Source organism: Triticum urartu, chromosome 3 (genome assembly GCF_003073215.2).
Source record: "Triticum urartu cultivar G1812 chromosome 3, Tu2.1, whole genome shotgun sequence".
NCBI classification, from domain to species: Eukaryota; Viridiplantae; Streptophyta; class Magnoliopsida; order Poales; family Poaceae; genus Triticum; species Triticum urartu.
In genome coordinates this window covers 491,445,445-491,456,362 of record NC_053024.1, presented here as the reverse complement: position 1 = coordinate 491,456,362, position 10,918 = coordinate 491,445,445, and positions in this window count along the sequence as shown.

Sequence of the window (10,918 nt, the reverse complement as noted above, 5' to 3'; positions counted from 1 at the left end):
TGTCTATGTATTCACACATGTACTAAGTTTCCGGTTAATACAATTTTAGCATGAGTAATAAACATTTATCATGATATAAGGAAATAAATAATAACTTTATTATTGCCTCTAGGGCATAGTTCCTTCAACCTGAAGACTTACCATGAGTGATTGGGCGAGGTTTGTGTGACCTTAGCTCAAGGGGAATACGGTGAGGACTAAGTGTCCTAAGCTGCGTGTTCAGGACTAGGCGTCCGGGACCGTGTGTCCTCAGGTTTAAATACCTAGCCGCCCTAACCAGACGTACAACTGTCACAACAGTTGGAATTGGTCTACCAAATCATTGTCTTCACCGAGCTAACTGGTTCAATTTCCTCAACCCTTCCATTTCCTCATTTTTGTATTGTGTGCTTGTTCTTATCTGTTTGAAGACTTTGACTGATGACTTTCTCTATTTCCTCAGCTCAATTTCTTCAGTCTATTTGTCTTCATTATGTTTATCCTGTGTTTACGCTTTCTTTACTCTGTGTCTGTTTTCATTTCATCATGATATCCATGTTTATGTTATCTCATGTATGCATCTGAGTACTTATTCCGCTGCAAGTAGTTCTTCGCTTAAGAATTTCCTCACCCTGAAATTCCTCAGTGAAGAATTCATAAAAATCGCCTATTCACCCCCCTCTAGTCGACTTAACGCACTTTCAATAGGGAATGACTTTTCATTCTCTTTCTTTTTCTGCCGTGGTCGGGTTTTGAGTCTTTACTCAACTTCACACCTTGCAACACAGGCAAGAAATCCTTCTTTGATTGTTCCATTTTTAACTACTTCAAAATCTTGTCAAGGTATGTACTCATTGAAAATATATCAAGCTTCTTGATCTATCTCTATAAATCTTGATGCTCAATATGTAAGTAGCTTCACCGAGGTCTTTCTTTGAAGAACTCCTTTCAAACATTCATTTATGCTTTCCAGAAAATTCTACATTATTTCTGATCAACAATATGTCATTCACATATACTTATCAGAAATGTTGTAGTGCTCCCACTCACTTTCTTGTAAATACAGGCTTCACCGCAAGTCTGTATAAAACCATATGCTTTGATCACTTTATCAAAGCATATATTCCAACTCCGAGATGCTTGCACCAGTCCATAGATGGATTGCTGGAGCTTGCTCACTTTGTTAGCACCTTTAGGATCGACAAAACCTTCTGGTTGCATCATATACAACTCTTCTTTAAGAAATCCATTAAGGAATGTAGTTTTGACATCCATTCACCAGATTTCATAAAATGCGGCAACTGCTAACATGACTTCCAGAACAGACTTTTAAGCATCGATACGAGTGAGAAAATCTCATCATAGTCAACACCTTGAACTTGTCAAAAACATTTTTGCGACAATTCGAGCTTTTAGATACTAACACTACTATCAGCATCCGTCTTCCTCTTCAAGATCCATTTATTCTCAATGACTCACCAATCATCGGGCAAGTCAATCAAAGTCCATACTTTGTTCTCATACATGGATCCCATCTTAGTTTTCATGGCCTCAAGCCATTTTGCGGAATCTGGGCTCATCATCGCTTCCTCATAGTTCGTAGGTTCGTCCTGGTCTAGTAACATGAATTCCAGAACAGGATTACCATACCACTTTTGTGCGGACCGTACTCTGGTTGCCTACGAGGTTCGGTAGTAACTTGATCTGAAGTTTCATGATCATCATCATTAGCTTCCTCACTAATTGGTGTAGGAATCACTGGAACTGATTTCTGTGATGAACTACTTTCCAATTTGGGAGAAGGTAAAATTACCTCATCAAGTTCTACTTTCCTCCCACTCACTTCTTTCGAGAGAAACTCCTCTAGAAATGATCCATTCTTAGGAACAAAATATCTTGCCTTCGGATCTGTGATAGAAGGTGTGCCTAATAGTTTCTATCGGGTATCCTATGAAGACGCACTACTCTGATTTGGGTTCGAGCTTATCAGTTTGAAACTTTTTCACATAAGCATCGCAACCCCAAACTTTAGGAAACGACATCTTTGGTTTCTTGCCAAACCATAGTTCATACGGTGTCATCTCAACGGATTTAGATGGTGCCCTATTTAACGTGAATGCAGTTGTCCCTAATGCATAACCCCAAAACGATAATGGTAAATCAGTAAGAGACATCATAGATCGCACCATATCCAATAAAATACGATTACAACGTTCGGACACACCATTATGTTGTGGTGTTCCAGGTGGCGTGAGTTGCGAAAGTATTCCACATTGCTTTAAATAAAGACCAAACTTGTAACTCAAATATTCTCCTCCGTGTTCAGATCGTAGAAACTTTATTTTCTTGTTATGATGATTTTCCACTTCACTGTGAAATTCTTTGAACTTTTCAAATGTTTTAGACTTATGTTTCATTAAGTAGATATACCCATATCTGCTCAAATCATCTATGAAGGTCAGAAAATACCGATACCGCTGCGAGCCTCAACACTTAATCGGATCGCATACATCAGTATATATTATTTCCAATAAGTAAGTTGCTCGCTCCATTGTTCTGGAAAATGGAGTCTTAGTCATCTTTCCTATGAGGCATGGTTCGCAAGCATCAAGTGACTCATAATCAAGTGATTCCAAAAGTCCATCAGCATGGAGTTTCTTCATGCACTTTACACCAATATGACCTAAACGGTAGTGCCACATATAAGTTGCACTATCATTATCAACATTGCCGTTAAGCCGAAGCCCGCAGTGCCACATATAAGTCCATCAGCATGGAGTTTCTTCATTCCAGTGTTCCTTGTCTGTGACAAATTGCAGGAGTCCAGCGTCTCTGAAGCAATCCAACGCTTCTTCTAGATAGGGCAGGCCAGCTATAGCTTCAGTGTCGAGACGCATATGTGGAAATATGCGCCCTTGATTGTATAAGACGCATGAATAGTAGCTGCGCTGCTGATAGCTCCAGAACCGATCTGATGAAATGCGAGGTTTGGAGTAAGGGTTCTTGGCGCTGTTGAAGAAGGTGTTATGTGCCACGAAGCCATTCACATTGAAGACCCCAGGTGAGGTTGCAGTGCCTGGGAATCTTGGAAGTCTTGGCTTGGGCTTCTGGACTTGAGGCCTGTGCTTGACATGATAGTCAAATTGTGGACCCGCAGCAGGTGGAGGAACCAGAATGGGCCATCGGACCATAACAGGCTGACCACGATCAAATGCCAGCTCAATAGTATGAGGTCTTGGAGGGGGTACAGGAGCATTGGCATTTTCGTTGACATGGGCTGCAAGTGGCACAATAGCTCCAGGAGGAATGATTACATCTGGTGCAGCATTGGCTTCTGCAGGCAGCAGATTTGCTTCGGGTGCTGCATTGGCTTCAGGTGCATTCATTTCTGGCACCACATTGGCTTCAGGTGTCACATTAGCTTCAGCCATGACAACGTCATTGGCTTCTGTGTTGATGTTGGTAGCCGCCTCAGTATTGGTAACCTCCTCGAGAACAACTTCAGGGTTGGACGGGGGTGTAGCAACTCTTTTTTCATCATGTGGTTCTACTTCTTCATCGGCTGACGCAGCCGGAATATCTTCAGCCGTTTTGGCTTCAGACTCAGGGACGTTCACAGTTGGAGTGGCTTCCGGGAACACTTGACGTGCAATAGATTGGTAATGCACTTCTTCTTCTGGAACTCTTGGAAGAGTGACTTGGGGCCTTGGTCCTTTGCGAAGCCTACGTAACACTGGCGACGCCTGTGGAGATGGAGTTGGCTGGGCCTCAAAGTCATCGTCATCTTGCACTGGTGAGGTGACTTGTGGTTGGGGAGAACTTGGGGTGTCTTGTTGTTGTGGGTGATCAGCCCACGATGCATCCTGAGCAGTTGGCATCAGAGGACGACCAATGCTGATGAGATGGCTATGCGTGAGCACAGGCGATGATACCAAATTGTGCTCGATCTGACGAAGGACTTCATCATCTTCAACATTGTCGTGAGGACCAATGTCTTCAGCTGCGGTGGGGTCAACAGCTGGATTGTATTCAGCTTCAGGAGCCTCTGTGGAAGCAGGCTCATGAACTATCAACTGGCGCTCTCGATGTTCAGACGCAGGACGAGCAACAGAAATTGGCTCGACAAGAAGGGGCTTTGTGGGAGCAGCCTGGTCTCTCTTCTTTGTTTTCCTTTTCTTGGTTGGGGGAGCATCATCAGTGGTAGCTTTGGTCTTGCTCTTTCTGGCTTCGACTTCAGCTACTCTAGTTTTCTTGAATTCTGAAGCCACTGTGGGGACCTTAGGCTTCGAGCCTTTCATACTGGCTGGGAAGACAATGCGAGGTTCTTCCTGCCTTGATGCTTCTGGTTCTGCCACAGCTGGCTTCTTCTTCTTCTTGGCAGCTATTCTGGGGTCGATGCCTGGTCGCCCCAAGGCCTTGCGCTTTTCAGCTTCATTGTAGCCTTGAACACATTTGGCAGCAAGATTCTTCATGCGCTCACGAGAACCTTTTGCTTCTTCTTGTTTCTTGTGGAATGCCTCCTTGAGCTCATGCATCATGACCTTGAAGTTTTGAATGTCTTCAACATTGAGCTTGGCCATGTGCTTCTTGAACTGAGCATTTTCATAATCGATCTTATGCTTCAGCTCAACAATTTTCTGGGCTAGAGCCAGCTCAGGTGCAATGGCTCCATGGAAGGAGACGCTGAGGCCAATGGGAAGCTGAAGATCATCAAAGCTGACATCTGGGCTGTCAAACCACTCATCAATAAACTTGTTTAAGATTTCCACATCAAAGAGAGGAAGATCATTGAAGATTTCCGCCTCTTGCTTGCTCTTGATCAACTGCTCAAGAGCGTCATTGCCAAGATCGTCGTCACTGGATAGATCAATGGTGTCATTCTCATTTCTCAGAACAGCAGCAGGGGTCAGTGCTTGACCAGTGGGTTGCATGGGCTTTTTCAACTTGGCAGACTTGGAGATCCGTGAGAGATCTTCAGACTACGCACTGACTTCAGGAGGTGCAGTGGCCAGAGGCTTCGCCCGTGAGACCTTTGGTGCAGATGAGGGCTTTGAAGCCTTTGGTACTAAAGAGGGCTTTAAAGCCTTGGGTTTCATTTGCTTCACAGGCTTCGGTGGTGCAGGCGCTTCGTCAGAATCAGCGTCGTCTGCAGGTTGATCCACGTCTGCCCCTTGAATCTTTATGTGAGTGATGAGACCTTCTAAGTTGTAGAAGGGCCCAACCAGATTGGGTTCAGCTTCGCGTGTGCCATCAGCACGTGGCGCAGAGGGGCCTGGGTTGAAGTCTAATCCCAAAGACTTCTTGTTTTCCTTGGCCGAGTTCTTTGCAAACTGATAGTTGCGCTTGAAGAGATTATCTTCTCGACACCATAACATAGAGGATGGGTCGGCATTAGCAGGCTGAGGTCCACGAATCATGCAGGGGTAGAAGCCTTGAGCAATAGCTTTAGACTTTGACTTGGGCTGAATACCTTTGTATATTATATCTCCCCAGGGGCCCTTGATGGCACTCTTCTCAGCATATTCGTCGATGACGAATCTGTACTTGAACCGTTCCTCTGCCCAATGTCTTCGAATCCATAGGTCTCTTCTGGATCTGACTTGTATAGCTCATAGAGATCCGGTGGCAGGTCCTTAGCAGTGTTTCCACGGCGCTGTCTGCCGCCCTTCCTGACTGATTTTTCTGTTGCCATGAAGTTTAGACTGAAAGGCTTCAACACTGTCAAAGTCTTCCGTCTACTGGTCAGACAAGAACTGGCTTCAGGAGAATTTATATGATGTTGTAGGAACTCTACAAATGAATGCAGACTACGAGAACCAAGGGATTCTCCCACGGACATGTACCTGTGACAGCATTAGAGGTGCGAGGGAAGGGGAAGAGGTCCTATGCATTCTCAGAAGATTTTGAAGATAAATCAGTTTAGAAGACATTGACCTCATAGTTGCGAAGACATTCACTCATATGTAGAGAGTTGGTTCCAGATTTGTACGAATCCACGAATAAGTACAAGTGAGGAATCTAACTACTTTGTGAAGCATAAGTGAACATACTAGGCATGCTATGAGATGCAGAATGAGATAGATCCAACTTGTGGGAACAAAAACCACTTGTGGTTGAAAAGGATGAATCTATCGGATCAAAAAGACCGTAAAAAGAGGTTTTATTTACCACACGAGGAACTGCTAGACGGAGTGGGAGAGGAGGCCGAGAAGTTCGATTTTCCGTGCCCTAACTTGGCGACGGAGGACACCTACGGCGACGACGGAGAAGAGATGTCCGTGGCCGGCGTGAGGACGGCGTCGGTGAGGTCGCGATAGCTAAGTGCTTCGTCGCCGGCGTCGTTGAGGGCTAGTGGTGGCGCTAGGGTTTGTGCGAGAGTGGAAGAAGAGATAATGACTAGGGTGAGGTGTGTATTTATAGAGACAGGGACGACACAACGTTATTACGCAGGTGCCCCTGGCGGTTCACATCTGAAGGACACGTGGCGATCATGCAACACATTGGAGGTTGTTCCACGTTCCCACGCACGCCTGGATTGTCGGGTGGTCATTCCCACTTCTCCGGGTTTCACGTAAAAAGGATTGAGCATTGAAAACAGATTAATGTTTGTCTCTGTGTCTCCTCCTGACAAGGACTCAACGAAGACATTCGACAGTTTCAATAGAATGCATATGATTGGGATAGATAGACTTGAGACGGGAGCATAGAAAGGTTAGGGTCCGATCACATTCACTTAGTTAAAAAGATTCAACGTGAAGACATAGCTATAAGTGAATGCTGTAGAGGACAGAAACCAAATCAGTACATTTGGAGATAAACATGAGGCATTGTTTAACATTGAAGACAAACAAAATGTGAAGACTTGCAAATGTAACACCATGAGAAAAAACACTTCTAAAGGAAGAATTTGGTGGTGGCGTTACCCACCTTATAGGAAGTATTAGACCCAGACACGGCGCATAATTATCGTGGTGCTCCGAAGTCAAATTCCACGTTAATGTATTCACACTCAGAATGTAAGTCTTCATTGATTGAAGATATACTTTACTTCATGTGTTGCACATCTAAGTCTTCAACATGCATAAGTGTTAGGATGTGTGCCTGATCACAAAACATTTGAGGATTCCAAGATATTTAGCTCACACCGTAACTTGCAAAACCTTTTCTCATCCAAGGGCTTTGTGAAGATATCTGCCAGTTGCTCTTCAGTGTTGACGTGTATGATATCAATATCTTCCTTCATGACATGATCTCTGAGAAAGTGATGACGAATTTCAATGTGCTTTGTCTTCGAGTGCTGAACTGGGTTGTTAGCAATCTTGATGGCGCTTTCGTTGTCGCAGTAGAGTGGCACTTGCTTCAGATGAATGCCATAGTCCTTGAGTGTTTGCTTCATCCATAGAAGCTGAGCACAGCAAGACCCAGCAGCAATGTATTCAGATTCAGAAGTGGAGAGAGATACACAGTTCTGCTTCTTTGAAGACCAACATACAAGTGATCGTCCCAGAAAGTGACATGTGCCTGATGTAGACTTGCGATCCACCTTGTCACCAGCATAATCAGCATCCAAGAATCCAACTAGATCAAACTCTGAGCCCTTTGGATACCATAATCCTAGTGTTGGGGTGTGAGCCAAATATCGAAGAATTCGCTTCACAGCTAAGTGATGCGATTCATTTGGTGCCGCTTGGAATCGGGCACACATGCAAACACTAAGCATGATATCTGGCCTAGATGCACATAAATAAAGCAAAGAACCAATCATGGAGCGGTATACCTTTTGATCGAACTCTTTACCATTGTCGTCGGGACCCAGATGGTGTTTAGCTGGCATTGGCGTCGTGTAACCTTTGCAGTCTTGCCTTCCAAACTTCTTCATGCAATCTTTGAGGTATTTCTCTTGAGATATGAAGATGCCGTTGCGTTGCCGTCGTATTTGAAGAGCAAGGAAGAACTTCAACTCACCCATCATGGACATCTGATATTGCTCTTGCTTCATGTATCCAAACTCATCACTGTATTTATGATTAGTGCAGCCGAAGATAATGTCATCCACATATATTTGGCACACAAACAGTTCGCCATCATATGTCTTCGTGAGGAGGGTGGGATCTAGGGAACCAGGTTTGAAGTCTTTGCTCTTCATGAAGTCCTTGAGTGTGTCATACCAAGCACGAGGGGCTTGTTTGAGGCCATACAGTGCCTTGTTGAGCTTATACACCATGTCAGGATGTTTTGGATCTTCAAAGCCAGGCGGTTGTGCAACATACACTTCTTCTTCAATCTTGCCATTGAGAAAATCACTCTTCACATCCATTTGATACAGAAGAATGTTATGATGATTTGCACAGGCCAGCAGTATGCGTATAGCTTCAAGCCTAGCCACAGGAGAAAATGCTTCATCGAAGTCAATTCCTTCAACTTGAGTGTATCCTTGAGCAACGAGACGAGCTTTGTTTCTGACAACTTGACCATGCTCATCTTGCTTGTTGCGATATATCCATTTAGTGCCTATGATATTGTGCTTACGAGGATCAGGACGCTTGACCAGTTCCCATACATTATTCAGCTCAAATTGTTGAAGCTCTTCTTGCATAGCTTGAATCCATTGAGGTTCCATGAAGGCTTCATCAACTTTCTTGGGTTCAGATATTGAGACGAATGCGAAGTGCCCACAGAAATTTGCTAGTTGTTTTGCCCTTGAACGAGTGAGTGGACCAGGTGCATTGATGCTATCAATTATTTTCTCAATCTGTACTTAATTTGCAACACGAGGATGAACATGACGAAGATTTTGCTCTTGCTGATCATTGTCATTGTTAGAAGGATTGTCTTCAGGCTGAGCATTGTCTTCAGGTTGATCAGGTGCAGAGATGATGAGTTCCTCTTCAGGCTGTGCTTCAGATGGTATGATTTCTCTAGTTCCCATAAGCTTGATGGATTCACTGGATGGAACTTCATCTAGCACATTTGGCAGGTGCTCTCAGTGAGGAGCTCATAGGATGTTTTGTTCAGAAGCTTGTGAAGACAAACACGGTTGATGATATGGCATGATGTATCAATGGCTTCAGGCCAGAACTTTCTTGGAGTCTTGTATTCATCAAGCATCGTCCGGGCCATCTCAATGAGTGTTCTGTTCTTGCGTTCCACAATGCCATTCTGCTGCGGCATGTACGGAGCTGAGAACTCATGAGTGATGCCCAAAGTATCAAGATAAGTGTCGAGGCCGGTGTTCTTCAATTCAGCGCCATTGTCATTTCTGATGTGCTTGATCTTGACGCCATAGTTGTTCATGGCTCGATTGGCGAAGCGTCTGAAGACATCCTGCATTTCAGTCTTGTAGAGGATTATATGCACCCATGTATATCTTGAATAATCATCAACAATGACGAAGCCATAGAGACAAGCAGTAGTGGTAAGAGTTGAGTAGTGAGTGGGACCGAAGAGGTCCATGTGTAGCAGTTCGAAGGGTTGAGTCGTTTTCATGATTGTCTTCGAGGGATGCTTGGCCCTCGTCATCTTTCCAGCTTCGCAAGCACCGCATAAGTGATCCATCTTGAACTTGACGCCCTCGATGCCTATGATATGCTTCTTCTTTGCAAGAGTGTGCAAGTTTCTCATGCCAGCATGCCCTAGCCTCCGATGCCAGAGCCAGCATTCTGAAGCTTTTGCAAGAAGACATACGGCAAGCTGTGGTCCTGCTGAGAAATCTACCATGTACAAATCATCTTTCCGATACCCTTCAAAGACTAGAGACTTGTCAGATTCCATTAGAACAAGGCAATGATATTTTCCAAACATCACAATCATGTTTAAATCGCAAAGCATTGAGACAGACATTAAGTTGAAACCAAGGGATTCAACAAGCATCACTTTATCCATGTGCTGATCCCTTGAGATTGCAACTCTACCCAGACCCAATACCTTGCTTTTACCAGTATCAGCAAATGTGATGTGACTCTTGTCAGATGGACGTAAGGTTGAGTCCATGAGAAGACTTCGCTTGCTAGTCATGTGATTAGTACATCCACTATCAATAATCCATTCTGAAGCAGCTGGTGTCATACCCTACAGTGCAGTTAGGGGGATAGGCTTCACGAAGAGAATTGTGAAGCATAAACATTTGACGAGCAAGTGGATTATGAAAGCTTAGATCGAGGTCAGGACTGATAGGGCAAGTAGCAAGCGACTCAGGAACAAAATACATAATAAGACCATTTGGGCATTTGATCTTGCGCCCTACAAGATGTTGAAGGTCCCCATCAATAGCTTCAGACGCATTTGATTTTTGGCTGGAGACCCTTCCCTGCAAAAAAAGTTAAGCTTTCTTAGCCACCCACATCTTCAAGGGTGGCTTCAAAGCAATGAGTCTAAGTGCAGCATCTGAGAACTTTGGCTTTGGAGCCCTAGCAAATAGTCTTGCAGATGGACAATAGTACACATAAGAATAAGCAGAGTAGTTCTTGGTCTTATGAACATGGCGGTTTGATGAAACGCGCTCATATTCATAGGCCTGAATATGGTTTCTCTGTAAAACATTTGCGTTAGTGCGACTCAGGTGAGTCCTCTGTCTGTATGAAGCCTTTGGACTATATGAAGCCTGTGGTCTGGGGTTTGTCTTCTTCCCTTGTGGTGTCATGACGACATTCACAGGAAGATTCTCCAGACACCTTTTGGGCACCTAGACTTTCTTCATAGGTGGCCCATTCCTGCAGTTAGTACCAATATACCTGGCAAACACTTCACTATTCTGATTCTTAAACAGTTTATAGTTTGCATCAAAGGATTCATCAATGACAATAGGATTAGCACAAGTGAAGCCAGATAGGGTGGATGGATCCACTGAAGGTCCCTTTGCAGCAACCCATGTGGTCTTGGGGTACTGCTCAGGCTTCCAGTAGGAGCCATCAACATTCATTTTCCTCTCGAACCCAACACC